At 46.0% G+C, this 20,564-nt stretch overlaps 1 long non-coding RNA gene across 8 annotated transcripts in view; it reads left to right on the top strand.

The window, feature by feature from the left end:
• The window catches only part of LOC138746752 (uncharacterized), a 96,274-nt gene extending 93,444 nt beyond the window's left edge, over window positions 1–2,830 (top strand). For 7 of the 8 annotated variants that reach the window (XR_011347105.1, XR_011347097.1, XR_011347098.1 and 4 more), the window contains one exon: window positions 2,102–2,830. This is a non-coding gene — a long non-coding RNA (uncharacterized lncRNA). Of the gene's footprint in view, window positions 1–777; window positions 837–2,101 lie in introns of all 8 variants that reach the window. The other variant, XR_011347099.1, reaches the window with a different exon arrangement.
• Window positions 2,831–20,564: the final 17,734 nt, after the last annotated feature.

Below are 20,564 nucleotides of genomic sequence, written 5' to 3' on the forward strand. Positions count from 1 at the left end.
GTGCTGTTGCAAATCAATGAACTTTTGTGACAATAAATTATGGCTCTGTCTGAGATTCTTTTTCCTACGAACCAGGCAGAATTTCTACTTATCGGCAGTGCAAAAAACTGTCTGTACAAAGTAAGCATATGACCTGGGGTGGGGAGGGAGTGGGAGTAGGGGGGAGTTGTGGGGGGGGGGGGGTGGGGGGAGAACTGCCCTCCCAAATTTGGACAAAACATTGGGGAAAATTTGGGCAAAGCAAGAGGAGGAACATAAAATCAGACAGAGAAAGCAAAAAGATAAACAAATTAACAATAACGGCAGCCCTGCCCCACCATGTCCCGGCCCTGGGCACCTTCATGCCCAGGACGCCATGCATCTCACATCCAACCCAGGGTTCAGAGTCTGGACATGGGCCACGGCCTCCTCTGGGAACCGGCTTGTTGCTGGGGCAACGACGCTCAGCGTCAGAGTTCAGGCCCTGTGATGTCAGCGCACATACATCAGGGCTGGCCATCAAGTGACAGGGCAGTCACAGCCTGGGCACAGGACTGCTGCAGATGGATGGAATGACTTGCTGTGAACTTTCCACGTCTCTGCATGAGGACATCAGAGGGTCTGTGTAGTTAAGTGTCCTTAAATGAATTTCTGATTGAATTTATTGCTTAAGAGTCTGATGGTGGAGGGGTTGCAACTGTTTCTGACAACTATCCAGTCACAAAAAATTGGCAGTCCAGCCTTTGTATCCAATATTTCACACACTCATTCATCTTCTCCTCTTTACATCTCCTGCAGCCTTGATCCCTTTCCATTCAGAGATGTTACCACCACCTCATTTCACTTCTTCACCAAAGGTAAGGCACTGTGGACTGCAGCAGAATGAAGGCATCTAGGAATAAAAATTACATACTTCCTGGATAGTGTGTCATGGGTAGCAAGAGCTTTAAAGAGAATATTTGGCAGGTTGGTTTTAATAAATCAGTATTAAATACAGGAGTTGGGATGTTATGGTGCACAAGACAGAGCTGAGGCCAAATGTGGAGTATTGTGTGCAATTTTGGTCATCTAACGACAAGAAAGTTATCAATAAGATCGAAAGAGTGGAGAGAAGATTTGCAAGAATGCTGCCAGGACTTGATGAATTGACTTACAGGAAAGGTTAAGCAGGTTAGGACTTTATTCTCTGGAGCCTCAGAGAATAAGGGAGGATTTGACAGAGGAATACAAAATGATGAGGGGTATAGCCAAGGTAAATGCAAATAGGCTTTTTCCACTGAGTTTTGGTGAGACAAGAACAAGAGGACATGGGTTAAGGATGAAAGGTGAAATGGTTAAGGGGAACATTAGGGAGAACCTTCAGTCAGAGGGTGGTGAGAGTGTGGAACGAGCTGCTGGTGGAAATGGTGGATGTGGGTTTGATTTTGCATTTAAGTGAAGATTGGGTAGGTACATAGTTGTGAGGGGTATGGAGGGCTATGATCTGGATGCAGGTCAATCGGATTAGATCAGTGGTTCTCAACCTTTTTCTTTCCTCTCACATACCACTTTAAGTAATCCCTATGCCATTGGTGCTCTGTGATTAGTAAGGGGTTGCTTCAGGTGGGATGTGAGTGGGAAGGGAAGGTTGAGAACCACTGCTCTTGACCCAAATGTCACTGAAATATTTTGATTGAGAAAAATTGTCATTGGCCCATTTCCTTTGGAGTTATGACATTGTGCACATAACAAGTCAATTTGGTATGATTAAAATTGTGATTTTCAAGCTTTTTTTTACCATCCATATACCACCTTAAATGATCCCTTACTAATTACAGAGCACCAACGGCATAGGGAATACTTAAAGTGGTATATAAGTGGAAATAAAAAAGGTTGAGATCCACTGGACTAGATGGAATAACAATTCAGCATGAACTAGATGGGCTGAAGGGGCTGTTTCTGTGCTACAGTGACCTATGGTTCCAACTTTTTGTACCTGAGCCTCTCTCTCCATCTTATCATAAAACTCTTTTATTCTCTCCTCTCTCATTTCTCCTAAGACTCATTGATCATTCATCTTTCCCAGTTCTGATGAGAGGTTGCAGACCTGACACACTAACTCTGTTTTTTTCTCTCTCCACAGTCACTGCACAACCTGCTGAGAATTTCCAGCATATTTATTCTGTGGTCTTCGGATATTCAGCATCTGCATCTCCATGTGATTTGTTCCAGCAACTCACCAAGTAAGATATTAGAAAATTGCCAACAATTCAATAAATAACAAGGGAGCATCATTAAATGAAAAAAATACTTACAACCTGTCCAACCCTCAATTTAGCATCGAATACAGGACCACGTGTGCGCCGAACATGGTGCCAAATGAAACTGATCCACATCCCTCCATGTGTATATATAGAAGCCTTTTAAGCACCACCCCATCATATCTGCTTCCACCACTACACCCGTTCCAGGCACCACTCTCTGTGTAAAAAATGTTGCTCCACGCATCTCCTTTAAATATTCTCCCTCTAGTATTTGATGTTTTTACCCATCCCATAATTTTATAGCATTTTGCCTCCTCAAGTTCCAATGTTCCCAGAAAAACAACCCAGGTTTGCTCCACCTCTCCTTATGGCTCAAACCCTCTAAACCAGACAACATCTTGGTGGTAAACCTCTTCTGTTCCCTTTCCAATGTCTCCACATCCTTCCTGTAATGGGGTGACCAGAAGAGTTCACAAGGCTTCAAAATTATGGTTATTTACTTTACAATCATAAATTTGTAAAACAATCAAAGGTTTTTCCCTGTTTCTGAGGTGTGAACACTCTTTCTTTTCAAGATTGTGCTTGTAATAAATGTAATGTAATCTCCAGAGTTTTAAATGAGGGACTTCTATTGTGGGACAATACCCTTCCCTTATAGATACAGTATCGCTCTCTCACTTCCATCTAATCTCGTTCATCTGCTGTGGCTGGCTCAATGCAGAAATAAATTCTCTTCATTATCTTGATTCTTCAGACAGGATATTTGCCTGGAGATCCAGTGACTGAAGTGCCTTCATTTGTTTCATTGTGCCCTCAAGTGAATGGCATTTGACATTCACTGCCTCATTGAATGTTCAAACACTATCTCAGATGGAATGAATATCAACTGGTGTTCAGCATTCAGGCACGGTTAGTGTAGTGGTTAGTGCAACGCCATTACAGCACCGGCGATTGGGACTGGACCGGGGTTTGAATCCTGCGCTGTCTGTAAGGATGTTTTCCTGTGTCCGTGTGGGTTTCCTCTGGGGGCTCCGATTTCTTCTCACCGTTCAAAAATGTACCGTGGAGTAGGTTAATGGGGTATAAGCTGGGCAGCACGGACTCGTGGCTGAAATGGCCTGTAGTGTGCTGAATGTCTATTATTAAATTTAAATGAAATCTAATTTGCAGCACTTAGACAATAGACAATAGACAATAGACAATAGGAGCTGGAGTAGGCCATTTGGCCCGTTGGGCCAGCACCACCATTTTAGATCATGGCTGATCATTACCATCAGTACCCCTTTCCAGCCTTATCCCCATAACCCTTAACTCCGTTACCCACAAGAGTCTTATCTAACTCTCTTTTGAACATAGTCAGCGAATCCGCCTCTACCACCCTCTGTGGCAGAGCATTCCACAGATTCACACTTCTCTGGGTAAAAAAAATGCTTTCTCATCTCCGTCCTAAAGGGCCTACCCTGTATTCTTAAACTATGCCCTCTAGTCCTCGTCTCCCCCATCATTGGGAACAAGTAATCAGACTTCACCTTGTCTATCCCCCTGAAGATTTTGTATACCTCAATCATGTCCCCCCTCATCCTTCTAAACTCCAATGGATACAAGTCCAGTTTTTCTAGCCTTGCTGCATATGACAACCCCGCCATCCCTGGAACTAACCTTGTAAATCTGCGCTGCACACCCTCTATAGCTAGTATGTCCTTCCTCAAGTTTGGAGACCAGAACTGGATGCAATACTCCAGGTGGGGTCTCACCAGGGCCCAGTATAACTGCAGAAGGGCTTCTCTGTTCCTATACTCCAATCCCCTCTTTATGAAAGCCAACATTCCATTTGCCTTCTTCACAGCTTTCTGAACCTGCATGCTGCCTTCAGTGACCGGTGAACAAGTACACCCAGATCCATTTGCACTTCCCCACTAGCAATGTGGGGATGTGTCTAACATCTCCCAGTCATCCTCACAGGACTTGGCTGTGCCCATCTCCCAATCATCCTGCCTAGCTCACTAGAAAATAGCCACTGGTTCAAACTATCAACAAGAATATTGCGCTAAATAATGAAGTTTCCAGGGAAGGCCAATAATGTAGCTTTATTCTGCACAGACTAACAGGTTCTTCATTTCTGTTTAATCATTTTTGGGGGTGATCTTGAAGCTGATAGCAAGGCCAGTGTTTATTACCCATCCCTAATTGTCCTTGAGATATGAGGTTAAGGGGAATCTGCAGTGGAATTAATTCCTAACACTATTACCATTAGCGTATCCGACATAGAAAATGGGCACAGCTAAGTCCTGCAAGAGTAATAGCTGCTTCCACTGTAGGTATTGCAGGGGCTACAAATTCCTATCCTTGAGTGTGTAGTGGTTAGAGACTAAAGTTTGGGAGGTGTTGAGTAGTCCAGGTAACAGTAGAAATTAGCAGGACACATGGCATCCATAGGAAGTAAATGTTTCAGGCCTGAGCACTTTTGTCAGGAACATGGTAAAAACCAGGTAGGGGCATGAATAAGTGGATGGGGAGAGGAGAGGTGGGAGGAAAGGGAATCAAGAGGGGCTCAGGCTAACAGGGAAGAGGTCATAGGTGGATATCAATGGGAGGGTCAAAGAGAAAGAAGCTGAGAAGTGATGGGAAGGAGCAGTGGGTTAAGAAGGTTGCTCTCTAATGGAGGTAAGGGAAAGGGATGTGGATTTGGAGAAAGGGGAGACAGAGTGGTGAGGGAACTGTGTGGAGTAGCATGCGCTACAGCAGTGGTACAGACAATAACTGTTTAGCCGAGGTGGATAAAATGCCAATGAAATGAACTGCTCTGTCTTGCTCGGTACCAAGATTTCTGAGAGTTGTTGACCTTCCCACTCACCCAGGCATGTTCAGATTCACTCTGCATTTTTGCCTTGTGGATGGAGAAAAGGCTTTGGGGTGTTGTGAGAGGAGTCACTCTCAACAGGAGATTCAGGGTCTGTCCTGCACTTACAGCTGCAGTATCTGTATTTATACGCCTGGCCAGTTGTTCAGCACCTGGCTAGCTACTCAATGCCAGGCTAACTCAATTGGTAGAGCATGGGACTCTTATTCCCAGGGTCATGAGTTCGAGCCCCACATTGGGTGTGAATTATGGGATGGCAGTTAGCGCAACGCTATTGTAGCACCAGCAACCCAGGGTGGAATCCGATGCTGGCTTTAAAGAGGCTGTATGTTCTCCCTATTTTTGTAGGCTTCCTCTCACCCTTCAAAAATGTATGGGAATTGTAAGTTAATTGGCGCATTTGGGCATCTCGGGCTCGTGGGCAGAAAGGGCCTGTTACCATGCTGTATGTTCAAAGTTTAACCTTCAGATTTATTGTCAGAGTACATTCAAGACATCATGTACAACCCTGAGATTCTTTTTCCTGTGTGCCAGACAGAATTTCTAGTTGTTTGGAAAAAACTACACTCAAGAAAAGATAAGTAAACAAAAGAGAGAAATATAAAGACACTGCAATACAGAAAATAAATATTCCATAATAAATGATGTGCAAAGTAGGAGCCCTTAAATAAGTCCCTGGTTGAGTGTGTTGTTGAGGAGTCTGATGGTGGAGGGGGAGCAGCTCTTCCTGAACCTGGTGGTGCGAGTCTTGTGGCACCGCTACCTCTTTCCTGATGGCAGCAGTGAAAACAGAGCGTGCGCTGGGTGGTGTGGATCCTTGATGACTGCTGGTGCTCTCTGACAGCAGCGTTCCATGTAGATGTTCTTGATGATGAGCAGAGTTTTGCCTGTGATATCCTGGGCTGTGTCCACTATCTTTTGCACAGTTTTCTGCTCAGCGGCACTGATGCTCCTATACCAGGCCATGATGCAGACGGTCAGCACACTTTCCACTGCACATCTGTGGGAGTTTGCCAAGGTTTTTGATGTCATAAATTCTTAAGGAAGTAGAGGCACTGACATGCTTTCTTCACGATGACATTAGGGTGTTGGGTCCAGGAAAGGTCCTCTGAGTTAGTGTCTCCCAGGGATTGAAATTTGCTCACCCTCTCCACTTCTGATTCCCCAATGATCACTGGATTGTACACCTCTAGATTTCCCTTCCTGAAGTCAGTAATCAGCTCCTTAATTCTGGCGACATTGAGTGGAAGGTTATTGTTGGTGCACCACTCAGCCAAGTTTTCAATCTTTCTCCGGTGTGCTGATTCATCGCTCCTTTGTATACAACCCATTTCAATGGTATCACTGGCAAATTTGTAGATGGTGTTATTGTCAAACTGAGCCACACAGTCATAGGTGTAAAATAGGCCTAAATTTAATTTTAATTTAAAAAATGTAATATAATTTAATTTGATTAATTTAAACATCAAGAGTAGTAGTGACAAAACCATTTATATAAAGAACTGTCATTGTTCACCTCAATATACTTAATTCTTGGGAGTCACAATCTCGGAGTGTCTTTCCTGAACCAAACACACTAATGGCATCATGAAGAAACCATGTTACCGCCTCTACTCCCTTAGGAGTTTGCAGAGGTTTGGTATGATATCAGAAACCCTGGCAAATTTCTACAGATGTGTGGTGGAAAGTGAGCTGACTGGATGAATCACTGATTGGTATGGGAACACCAATACACTGAGCTCAAAGCCCTGCAAAAGGTAGTGAACACAGCCCAGGACATCACAAGCAAAACCCTCCCCACTATAGAGAACATCTATAGGGATCACAGAGACATCAGAGAGCAGCAGAAATTATCAGGGATCCACACTACCCCAGTAACACTCTGTCGTCAGGAAAGAGGTATCGGTGCCACAAGACTCGCACCAGCAGGTTCAGGAACAGCTGCTCCCCCTCCACCATCAGACTCCTCAACAACAAACTCAATCAGGGCCTCATTTAAGGACTCTTACTTGTGCATTTTATTGATTTTTTAAAAAATTCTCTCTGTATTGCAATTTGTTTTCATGAGTTATCTTTTCACAATGCTTTATTTGTTTACATGTATTTGCAGTGTACAGTGTTTTTGCACTCCCTCGCCTGCAGAAAAAGAATCTCAGGGTTGTATGTGATGCCACGTATGTACTTCATCAATAAATTGGAATCCTTAAATGCTGACTGTACATTCACATAAAACCAGTAATTGTGAAACAACTTTGTTTTGTAGGTCAACAGATTGGTACCTGTGTGAGAATGAATTACCAAACAATTCCATTGACCATTCAATCATAAAACTTTATATAGACATATTCCAGAGATGTCTATCACTTGAATTCATTCTTCCATCCAGTCAGATCAAAAATCCAGTAACCAGGGGTTGTGGAGAGAAAGCAGGAATGGGGTACTAAGGTACCGTGATCAGTCGTGATCGTTTAGAATGGTGGTGCAGGCTCGATGGGCCAAACGATCTCCTGCGCACCTATATTTTATGATTCTATAACTCAATGGTTGTTAGAATGAACAGGGTGGTGACGTGTTTGAACATAAACCAAACCGATTTCACCCAGATGATTTCTGTTACACGCATACTTAATGTGACGTTGCCAGGAGCAACATACATGATGGAGATCATCCCTGGGGATTTCAGTCAGAAATACAAAATAAAAACCAACAAACTTTATGTAAAATTTTGTTAAGACCCACCTTTGTGGAAAATTACCCCAAAGAAAAAATAAAACAGCCTACCCTGCACCACTCACTCCCACGAGGACAAGGACTCCTCTACTCTGATATCCATTAAAATGGCAACTGTCCAGCTGAGATGAAGTGAAAACTACATGGGTTTTTTTCTCCATCTTCACTGTCATATTTGGCTGCAGAACAAAAATTTTGAACAAAGCCTAAATTCATCTCAAATACCAGCCAATTGATTTTTACTCAAATATTTGCTTCATTAAATCAGACCCATTGCAACTCTCCCTTGTCAAACTTTGCAATCACCCTGATTCATTAAAATGCTTCACCTCTGTTCTTTTAGAATGGTTTCAATTTTCTCCAAGCCTCACTGTCTTGGCTCTCCACTGTCCCAGCAAGGACAACTGGATGCAGGAACAAACATCAGCCGTTCTTTAAGCGCGAGAAAATCAGCAAAGACCCTAAACTGCAATTGGCATGTAGTTGAATTGCAAAAACCTTGAGAAAAGTTAGGTCAATAGTTGTGAAGCTGGGCTTTCTCAGCAGCTTTTCACTCATCCTCACCTGGAGCCAAAAGCCCCTTTCACACTTGCAAGTGGTCCCAGGAACTAACAGCCAATCAGCCTAAAAAGGGTCTAGTGTGAAAGGAAAATCTTCTCAATGCTGCTATGAGATGATGTCATCTCAGGCCAGGGATAGACTGCCTTGACCCCTAGTACAATCCCGGTGTCTGCAGACACCAGTATTGTGATCAGACAAGTATAGAATGGGTAAATGCATTCTAGAATAGAAACGACCCAGATTTTTGCGTAAGGGCAGGAACATGAAGGAAGAAATCATTAAAATTAAGGTATATACTTTTCCATGGGAAAGTTGTCGCGGGGCGGTGGGGGGGGGGGGTGAAGAGAGAGAGAGAGAGAGAGAGAAAGGAAATAAATAGCAATAGCGCACAATTTTTAACGAGTGTGGGAAAGTTGGTAGTGGTGTTGCACAGAATTCTGGGAGGGCAGGTTCACTTTTTCCCACTATATTTATAAATTGTACGCAATAACACTATTAACTCTCCCACTCTGTATAAATTGTATCTGATAGCGCTACCAACTCTCCCACACTGTATAAACATTGTCCACTATTACATTTATTGTTAGCACTTTTCCATGGTCCTTTATAAAGGTTTCTATAGGTCAGCACAACAACAGGGGCTGAAGGGCTGAATATCACAATGCAAATTGCTTCCAACAAGTCCACTTCTGATGGATACAACATTAAGGACAGGACATTTTGGAGATTGTCATGAGTTTTTCTGGCTTTATTCTCAACTGTCAGTCATTTATGTAAATTCCCTATGCCTCAGATTAATTGTAGGTGCACAGTCAGTTAGAATGATCACCACTGGTTTGAATACCCTATTGTAGATTATCCTGTATCCAAAGAAAAACTCATCTGCAAGAACATACTTAACGCAGAAATGTTGTCTGAATGCATATTATAGAATTTCAACAGTTATTAGATTTACTAAATCGACCTTTTCATTGTGCACAATAAAATTCTAATCTAATTTATTAATAATTAGTTGATCTATCCAGATTTCTGACAGCGTTTCTCATTGCATGCAGATTTTTTTCAACCCATCTGTCCCCATGTCTAATGACCCAGCTGCCTGACTGCTCATCTACCTCACCATCTGTCTGCCTATCTCACCATCTCGGTGTCTGTCTGTCTGTATGACCAACTTGTCTGTGTGTCTCATTTCATTTTCTACCTGTCTCACTGTATGTCTCACCATCTGCCTGCCTGCCTAATTATTTCACTGTCTGCCTGTCTCACCATCTGTCTGCCTGTCTCACCACCTGTCTGCCTGTCTCACCATCTGTCTGCCTGTCTCACCATCTGTCTGCCTGTCTCACCATCTGCCTGCCTGCCTCATTATTTCACTGTCTGTCTGAATCGCATCGGTCTGCCTGTCTCACCATCTGCCTGCCTCATTATTTTACTGTCTGCCTGTCTCACCATCTGCCTGCCTGTCTCATTATTTCACTCTCTGCCTGTTTCACCAGCTGTCTGCCTGCCTCATTATTTCAGTGTCTGTCTGTATCACCATCAGCCTGTCTGTCTCATTATTTCAGTGTCTCTCTGTATCACCATCTGCCTGCCTGTCTCACCATCTGCCTACCTGCCTCATTATTTCACTGTCTGCCTGTCACACCATCTGTCTGCCTGCCTCATTATTTCACTCTCTGGCTGTCTCACCAGCTGTCTGCCTGACATTATTTCAGTGTCTGTCTGTATCACCATCAGCCTGTCTGTCTCATTATTTCAGTGTCTCTCTGTCTCACCATCTGCCTGCCCGCCTCACTATTTCTCTGTCTGCCTGTCTCATCATTTCACTGTCTGTCTGCCCGCCTCATGGTGTATCTTTATCTCCCCGTTTCACTGTCCCTCTGACCGTCTCACTAACTATCTCACTGTCCGTCTGCCTGTCTGCCCATCTCACTGCCTGTCTGACCATCTCACTGCCTGTCTGCCCATCTCACTGCCTGTCTGACCATCTCACTGCCTGTCTGACCATTTCACTGCCTGTCTGCCCATCTCACTGCCTGTCTACCCATCTCACTGCCTGTCTGCCCATCTCACTGCCTGTCTGCCCATCTCACTGCCTGTCTGACCATCTCACTGCCTGTCTGACCATCTCACTGCCTGTCTGACCATCTCACTGCCTGTCTGCCCATCTCACTGCCTGTCTGCCCATCTCACTGCCTGTCTGCCCATCTCACTGCCTGTCTGCCCATCTCACTGCCTGTCTGACCATCTCACTGCCTGTCTGCCCATCTCACTGCCTGTCTGCCCATCTCACTGCCTGTCTGACCATCTCACTGCCTGTCTGCCCATCTCACTGCCTGTCTGACCATCTCACTGCCTGTCTGACCATCTCACTGCCTGTCTGACCATCTCACTGCCTGTCTGACCATCTCACTGCCTGTCTGCCCATCTCACTGCCTGTCTGCCCATCTCACTGCCTGTCTGACCATCTCACTGCCTGTCTGCCCATCTCACTGCCTGTCTGCCCATCTCACTGCCTGTCTGCCCATCTCACTGCCTGTCTGCCCATCTCACTGCCTGTCTGACCATCTCACTGCCTGTCTGACCATCTCACTGCCTGTCTGACCATCTCACTGCCTGTCTGCCCATCTCACTGCCTGTCTGACCATTTCACTGCCTGTCTGACCATCTCACTGCCTGTCTGCCCATCTCACTGCCTGTCTGCCCATCTCACTGCCTGTCTGACCATCTCACTGCCTGTCTGACCATCTCACTGCCTGTCTGACCATCTCACTGCCTGTCTGCCCATCTCACTGCCTGTCTGCCCATCTCACTGCCTGTCTGCCCATCTCACTGCCTGTCTGCCCATCTCACTGCCTGTCTGCCCATCTCACTGCCTGTCTGACCATCTCACTGCCTGTCTGCCCATCTCACTGCCTGTCTGACCATCTCACTGCCTGTCTGACCATTTCACTGCCTGTCTGCCCATCTCACTGCCTGTCTGCCCATCTCACTGCCTGTCTGACCATCTCACTGCCTGTCTGACCATCTCACTGCCTGTCTGCCCATCTCACTGCCTGTCTGCCCATCTCACTGCCTGTCTGCCCATCTCACTGCCTGTCTGCCCATCTCACTGCCTGTCTGCCCATCTCACTGCCTGTCTGCCCATCTCACTGCCTGTCTGCCCATCTCACTGCCTGTCTGCCCATCTCACTGCCTGTCTGACCATCTCACTGCCTGTCTGACCATCTCACTGCCTGTCTGACCATCTCACTGCCTGTCTGACCATCTCACTGCCTGTCTGACCATCTCACTGCCTGTCTGACCATCTCACTGCCTGTCTGACCATCTCACTGCCTGTCTGACCATCTCACTGCCTGTCTGACCATCTCACTGCCTGTCTGCCCATCTCACTGCCTGTCTGACCATCCCACTGCCTGTCTGACCATCTCACTGCCTGTCTGCCCATCTCACTGCCTGTCTGCCCATCTCACTGCCTGTCTGCCCATCTCACTGCCTGTCTGACCATCTCACTGCCTGTCTGACCATCTCACTGCCTGTCTGACCATCTCACTGCCTGTCTGCCCATCTCACTGCCTGTCTGACCATCTCACTGCCTGTCTGACCATCTCACTGCCTGTCTGCCCATCTCACTGCCTGTCTGCCCATCTCACTGCCTGTCTGCCCATCTCACTGCCTGTCTGACCATCTCACTGCCTGTCTGACCATCTCACTGCCTGTCTGACCATCTCACTGCCTGTCTGACCATCTCACTGCCTGTCTGACCATCTCACTGCCTGTCTGACCATCTCACTGCCTGTCTGACCATCTCACTGCCTGTCTGACCATCTCACTGCCTGTCTGACCATCTCACTGCCTGTCTGCCCATCTCACTGCCTGTCTGACCATCTCACTGCCTGTCTGACCATCTCACTGCCTGTCTGCCCATCTCACTGCCTGTCTGCCCATCTCACTGCCTGTCTGCCCATCTCACTGCCTGTCTGACCATCTCACTGCCTGTCTGACCATCTCACTGCCTGTCTGACCATCTCACTGCCTGTCTGCCCATCTCACTGCCTGTCTGCCCATCTCACTGCCTGACTGCCGGGCCTTCCACACGATGGGAGCGCTCCTCTCAGAGGTGAGGTAGGAAACGGAAGACCACCCACCTCGGACTCCAGCCCCGCCCTGAACAAGCCGGGGTCAGGAAAGGTCTTGCAACAGTGCAACCTGGTCTGGGACTCCCTCGCTCAGTGTCTCCATCCTGAATCCCTAAAAGACACCTTGAGAACCGAAGAGCGGTGCTCTGGGGCGACCAGTGGGAGAAGGATCGGCAAGTTGAAACAGTGAGGGGGATCCCCCAGGCTGACCTGCCCTGCTCCCTGCAGACTGGCCGAAGGTGCGAAGGCTCCAGGACGCCACACAGCCTGTCTTGGACTTACCGAGACGGCGCCGACACAGGTGAGCAGCACCACCCCGGCTGGACAGCGCATCCCGTGCAGCGGCCGGAGCGATGACCGGGCGCAGCGCGATCCGCACGGGACGAGCCGCTGCCTCCCCTCGCCACTCAAGTTCGACCGCAGGGCTCGCCGGCTTCCGACTTGGCCAAGCAGCACCTGGAACTTCACGTTGGCAGCCCCCGGTGGAGCTGGCACTGGATCGGGAGGAGTGATCCGGACACCCGCCACAACACACTCCGCCGTCCCCTGGAGGGCTGCGCGACCTCCCTGCCGCCGCTCACCGAGGCACCCGGCTTTTGCGGCTGAAATGAACTCGCTGGGTTTGGAGGGGAACTTCACCCAATAAACACACCCTCTCCAGTGACGTTACCCAGGAGCGGGACTGGCGTCGAGCCCTGAAAATATCACCAGTGATCGCCCCTTTAACCACTTCGCCAGTGAACCACAGAACCTCAATTCGCCTCTTCCTTCCTTCCTTTCCCAACTCCATCAACTCCCTGTCTCTGTCCAGTCTCTCTTTTGCGTCCTTGCCCTAAATCCCTCCTCTCTCTCCTTGTGTTCAAGGTGGGTGGGTGGGTGGGGGGCTAGAGAGATTTAACAGGAACCTGAGGGATAACTGTTTCGCACAGAGGGTGGTGGGTATGTGGAACAGGCTACTGGAGGAGGGCTTTGAGGCAGTTGAAATGTTGAGGGGGGAAAGTGGATAGGTACATGGATAGGCTGGGTTTAGAGGGATATGGGGGAAAAAAACAGGCAGGTGGACCTAGGTGTTAGAGATAGAGAATTTAGGTTAAAATGGCTTAAGTTAAAATGTGATGATTAATCATAAAAAGGGAAGCCAGAACGGACAGGGAGCTTACTAGCAGCCAAGGACAAAAAGTTCAGCTGGATACGTTTTTTTTAAACCTATCTTTTCATGGTCATAGTGAGAGACATGCAGGAGACAAAAGATTGATAAGAAGGGTGAGAAACAGAATTTAGTGGATGTAGAGTTCGCAGCGTACGTAACGAACGTGATCATTAAAAATGCAAGTGTACTTAGAATGATTTTGCAAAAACTAACCAATTAAAACAGTGTTAAAGAGGAGGGGAAGGACAAGCAAAAAAGGTATAAAAATCAATGCACTGTATGTATCGGGGCTTAACTGGTGAGAAGCCAGTTGAGTCCAACTCTGCAGACTTGTAAATAAAGCTTGTCGTGTCATCAGTTTTAAAGAGACTCATGTGTGAGAAGTTTTATTTCTGACACTAGGTGGGACATTTTGGTCAGTGTGGGCAAGTTGTTTCTTCCATGCTGTTGGCATTAGGACTCTCTCATGCTTTCCTTTCTCTCCCTCTTCTCACACTTCCCCACTTCTTCTCTCCCAGCAAACCCCCTCTCCCCCCCCCCCACCCCCCACTGTCCAATGCAGTTGCTTCCTATCACCATTTTTGCATTATTACGTTGTACTTAAAAAAATTAAATTTGTACAAAAGAAGAGAAAAAGTGAGGTAGTGTCTGTGATTCATTGTCCAGTTAGAAATCTGATGGCAAAGGGGAAGAAGCTGTTTTTGTAATGTTGGTAGCAGTGAGAAGAGGGCATGTGAGTTCCTGATTTCCTAGGAAAGGCAAACATATGTTCATGAGGGGTTTGATTTGTTGCAGTACACAATAATGACCGAATAGAATGTAGTGCCTCAGGCAGCACCTCCTGCTGCAGCATTAGCCCTTTCGACCTGCCCATTGCCCTGCGGGTTGTAGCTCGTGGTACAGCTGGTGGCAATCCCCTTCCATAGCAGGGCTCGCTGCAGTTCAGCGCTCATGAATGCTGAGCCTCTAATGGTATGAATGTAATTGGGAAAAACAAAAATGCTGAAAATTCTGTCAAATGACTTCATGACAGATGCTGACGAGACATCAGGGCAGGGTATTGCAAAGGGAAACCTGGAATATTCGTCAATTACAGTCAGGAAACATACATTTTTGTTGTTGGAAAATAACGGTCCTTTAAAATCTAAACTAATCCTCTCAAAAGGTCGGGTTGCCTTGATGAGACTGGCCTCTGGAGCTTTGAAGTTTTGCAGTTTGCATTCTGTGCAAACGGGACAGCTTTTAGTCACTTTCCTGACTTCTTCCAGAGAGTAAGGAAGGTTGTTAGCCCCTAGGTGGCCCTTATGTAGTACAGTCTGCTATGGATCTCTTTTAGCCCCTCCAGCTGAGCACCAGCAGCAGATCGTGACAATGCGTTAGAGGGATCATTTAACCTGCCCGGTCTGGACTGGATCTCATAATTATAAGTTGAGAGTTCTATTTGCCAGCGTGCCATCTTATCATTCTTGATTTTACTTTTGTGTTTAGTACTGAACATGTAGGCTACAGATTTCTGATCAGTGACAAGGGTAAATTTTCTGCTGGCTAGAAAGTGTCTCCAGTAGTGAACAGCTTCAATATTAGTCTGGGCTTCTTTTTCAATGGCAGGATGTTTAAGTTCAGGTCCGTGTAACGTGTGGGAGAAGAATGCCACAGGTCTGCCCTTTTGATTAAAGGCCAAGGCACAATCTGAGGCATCAGTTTCCACTTGGAATGGGACATCCTCGTCAATGGACGAGAATGCTGCTTTGGCAATATCAGCTTTAATTCTCTCGAAAGCCTTCAAGGTCATTGGAGAGAGAGGAAAAGATTTAGTGTCAAACAGAGGGCGTGCCTTCATGGCGTAGTCCCGAATCCATTTGCAGTAGTAGGAAAAGAATCCCATACACTTTATAAGGGCTTTTGCTGAGTCTGGGGGTGGTAACTTCTTAAGGGGGGGCATTCTTTCTGGGTTGGGGCGGATTTCACTCTTGCCGACAATGTAGCCCAGAATGTCGCATTGAATACACATTTGCCCTCGTTAATGTAAGGTTGAGTTCTTTAGCTGTTGCTAAAAATTTCTTTAAGTTGATGTTGTGTTCAGCCTGTGTTTTCCCACAGATAGTGACGTTATCCAGATAGGAAAACGTACCCTGTAACTCATACGTCCTAACAATCTTATCCATTTCTCTCTGAAACACGGACACACCATTAGTGACCCCAAAAGGTACCCTTTTAAACTGGTATAACCCCCCCCCCCATCAGCCTCAAAAGCCGTATAGAGCCGTTCTCTTTTCTTAATGGGGATTTGGTGATAAGCTACTTTGAGGTCGATAGTGGAGTACACTTTGTATTGCGCTATCTGATTAATAATTTCATTGATGCATGGCAGGGGGTAGGCATCCAGGTTCATGTAACGGTTGATTGTCTGGCTGTAGTCAATAGCCAGTCGTACCTTAGTGTGATTTTTCACGACTACCACTTGGGCCCGCCACAGACTCTTACTCGGTTCAATTACTCCCTCTTTAAGCAGTCTCTGGGTCTTCACTTTAATAAACTCAAAGAGGCACACATCTTTGCTGTAAGAACAGCTCTTAGTGGCAATCGGCTGACACTCGGGATAAATCACTGAAAAGGGAAGGAGCTTTGATCTTTAATGTGGACAGACCGCAGTAACTAGCGTGGGGGATGGTAAGTGTGGATAGTGGCCCACCGAAATTTAACACTACACTGTTCATCTGAGTTTGAATATCTAACCCCAGTAACACAGGGGCGCAGAGCTCCGGCATAATAAAGAGGCACACATCAGCAAGGCAATGTCCCTGCAAATTTAAAGTAACTTTACACTTGTCCCGTACAGTTTTTGTAAGTTCACTACAAGCCATCGATATCTTTTGGTTCGCTAGATATCTCCACAAATTTAAGGCTCTGGCAACTTTCTCGTGGATGTAGCTGTCAGTACTCCCCGAGTCTATTAGACAATCAAGAGTCTCACCATTCACCTCCCCCTTCGTAGTCGACCGTTCCAGTCCGTAACAACCCCCAAACTTTACAGTCAATTGAGCTGTCACAGGGGATCTCACCTCACCGTCACTTGAAGTCGATTCAGCCTTCTCGTCTGAAGATTCCCCCCTTTTCACAGTTGTCTTCCATTCCTGCAGCTCCAGGACGCATTTTCTTGGTGCTTCTCTTCTTCTTCTTATCAGTGGGAGTACTTTTCGCCTTACATGCTTTAGCAAAGTGGCCGAGTTTCCCACAATAGCTGCAGGTAGCAAATCGAGCTGGGCACTTCTGTCTGGGGTGCCAGCTCTTATCACAGAAGTAGCATTTTTCAGGAATTCGCCCTTTTCTTTCCTTTGGGGTTCCAGCACTCCTGGATGTTTCCTTTTCGGTTTCTAGCAATTCATTGGACCGCATGGCTCTTCTCAGTGTTTTGGCTAGAGTGACTGCCCGGTTGTAGGTTAAGGGCTCCATCTCCAGCAGCCTCTGTCAGATGTAATTGGAGTCAATCCCATTGACAAAACCATCCAGCTTCAAGGCATTGCGGTGTTGTTGCACATTGACTGCCCTGACATCACATTCGTTTGCCAGCGAGTCGAGGGCCAGTGCATAGGCAGCATCACTTTACCTGGGTTTCTGGCGTCTAGTCAGCAACTGGTGTCGAGCAAGCACCACATTCCGTGGCACTGCACAGTAACCAATCAGACGTTCCCGGGCTAGAGCCAGAGGGGTAGCTCCTTGCGTTACGGTGAAAGAGACCTCACCCAGCAGAGAGATCCGGTGGCCCCACTGTATCGCCTCATCGACCACATTGTTTCGAGCCAGGTAGTAATCAAAACAAGTAATCCAGAGGTTGAAAATTTCTCTGGCCCTCGAGGCAGATTTGTCGATTATCAGCCACTCTGGCTTGAGGGCTGCATCCATTTCTGCTAATAAAATTGAAGTGCCAGTTGATGAAGTAGACAAAGACGATGGGGTCAAACGATAATCATGGCTTTTATTAGCAGAAACTCATGGTACAATAATGAAAGACAATAGGTGCATATATAGTTATATCCAAGGGGAGTGTCCTTAACAGTAGAGATAATGCACAGCCAATGTTAGTACAGCAAGGCTCGCCAGACGGTTGGGTGGGGGGGGAACAAGTGGCTTGGCAGACATTCACCACAGTGGTGGGGGTCCTTGAGGATTGATACAGATCTACTTTTAAAGCATAACCCTTTCATCCCAGGGATTATCCAAGTTAAAATGTTGGCATTGCCCACACATTACACAAGCAAAGGATCTTAACTGAAATCAACGGAAACATTATTTTTCCCTATCAGATTAATTCCCTCTGTTCCACCCAATACCCTCCTCTCTCTTCAGGGCTACCTAAACAAACATTCTTTCTTAGTTCTGATCTGAAACATTAATTGTTTCTCTTTTCAAAAGCTAAGATTTTACCAGCATTTTCTATTTTAATTTCAGATTTCTACATCTGTAATTTTATTCAAATCTTTTCCAATGCAGGTACATCCTTTTGTAAATCAGGAGACCAATGCTGTAAAAAATATTTCAGGTAACACCTCCCCAACACATTGTAGAGATGTGGATGTTGGCAGGTTAGGTCAGCGCTATGTTTACTTCCATGCCTCAAGATAGGGGCAGAAAACAATTGTGCAATAAATGGATGTAGAAAGGAGAGCGCAGTTACGAGTGCAATACAAAAAAATGCTGGAGAAACTTAGCAGGTTGTGCAGAATCCAAAAAGGCAGGTGATGTTTCAGGACTGGAGTGTCAAAAATCACGACGATAACTTTGTGGTGGGCCAGGGGGAGAGAAGGAAGGGGAAGTGGAATCAGATGGGTTGGTATAAGAAAAAGAAACCGAGAAGTTATTGGGGGAGAGGGAAGAGGGCTGAGGAGGATAGCTCTGTGTTAGAAGAAAGAAAAAGGGGTGGGGAGATGGGGAAAGGGAGACAGAGGGGTGAGACAAAGAGAGAGACTGGGAGAAGAGAGTTAATGGGAATTGGTGGTCAATATTGATGCCATCTACATCCTATGGATGCTACATGTCCTGCTGAGTTTCTCCAGCACTTTTGTGTGCGGAGGAATCGTGACCTCCCTGCCGGTTTAGGATGTGTAGATTCTGGGTAGTCACATGGGTTCCCTGTCTGAAACTTATTTGGAAGTCACATCACCTGTCAATTAAGGTTGGACTCTGGCCATGCATTAATGCACACCTTGCCATTGGCTAATTTAAATCAGCTGGGGCTATTATTGGCTAGAAGCACAGATTAGCACTGTATATAACACTAATGCCCAGCACATTCTTGCTCTCTGCCTCATGGTCCAAGCCCCCTCACCACTCCATGCCAGGTTGCTACTGTGGACATCACTGGAAGTGTCACGGGTACAGTGTGCACTACACTGAAGCTGAGCCGTAGTATTGTGACAGATCAATACTTGCAGAGAGCCACACTCCCATTTGTAAGGGAACTGAGTGTGTGTAAGTGTCCTTGTTTGTATTATGTCCACTCAAGTGTATGAGCATGTCAAGTATACTATTGTGCGAGTTAAACCTAGTTCCGAGGTGAATGTCTATATCATTGCTGAATGAAATGGTAATCAAGTACCGTTTAATGTTCTCCCTCGTTTGTCTCCTGTATGTTAATTAAATTTACTTGTGTCCAGACTCATCTCTGTGAACCCACTGAAGCTGATACTCTTCCCAACATGACATCTAGTTCCCAGCATCTACCAATTTTCTTGTTTACTTCCATGGTTATTATTGTAAGGCGAAGTGGACAAGGTGGAGAGATCTATTGTTATCTTGAAACCTCTGGTGAGGTCATTGAAACTTCTCTGACATTACAGCCATGCATATGGTGATCTCCAATACTCAGAATGTTCTTCTCTGAGGAAAGAAGAACTCTCTCCTCTGGACTGCTGCTTGCTTCAGGAGTTTTGGGCTAGTGTCCTGTAAGTAGCAGAATTCAGTTTCATTGCATCTTTAACTTTGGCATTCAAAATATTAATCAATATTAAACAACTAATTGATTGATGACAGTTGCACCTTAATTACCAGGTAATTACTGGCATCAAAGGTTGAGTTAATCAATAATTTCAGCTAGCGTAAATACAGGATATATTTAGAATGGCTTTGCTTAGAAGCAGAGGAACATTGAATTTAGATTAGATTTTAGTGAGTGGAAGAATTCATGGAGTATTGATTGAGGTGCCATTCTATTGTTGCATGCTCAGTTCCTCAGGGCACTTCAGACTGCTGGACTAATAGCTGCAATATCGCCTATGCTTCAACAACTCTATCACTGCCTCTGTCCAAGAACATAGAATATTACAGCAAGGTTTGAGCCGTTCACCCATGATGTTGTGCTGACCTATGTCAATCTACTCAACAATTTAATGTCTGCCCATATCACACCCATAACCCTCTAATTTTCTTACATCCACATGCCTATCTAAGAGTCTTTTGAATGTCCCTATTGTAGTAGCCTCCACCCCCAGCCATGCATTCCAGGCACCCATTACTCTCTGTGTAAAAAAAATTATCTCAACGTCTCTCTGAAACTTTAGTCCCCTCACCTTAAATTGGTGCCCCAGGATAAAGGTGCTGGCTGACCACCCTATTGGATCTTATCATAATCTTATATTATGTCACCTCTCATCCTTACCCTAATATTAACAGTGCCAGAGATGTTTCCACCAGTGAGAGACTTGTGAATGAAGGGAGAAAGTCACAAGGTTAGTGAGCAGTCATTTAAAGGTGAGATCTGTAGAAACATCTTGCAGTGGGTGGTGAATTAAGAGGTTTTGAATGTGTCTGATGCTTCTCGAAATTGCATGTTTTCATAAGTGTGTGATTGGGCAGCATGAGCTGGTCTGGTCTGTCTGTGTGTGGAGGAGGGAGGAAAAGGCAAA

The sequence above is a fragment of the Narcine bancroftii genome, chromosome 12, assembly GCF_036971445.1.
Source record: "Narcine bancroftii isolate sNarBan1 chromosome 12, sNarBan1.hap1, whole genome shotgun sequence".
Classification (NCBI taxonomy): domain Eukaryota; kingdom Metazoa; phylum Chordata; class Chondrichthyes; order Torpediniformes; family Narcinidae; genus Narcine; species Narcine bancroftii.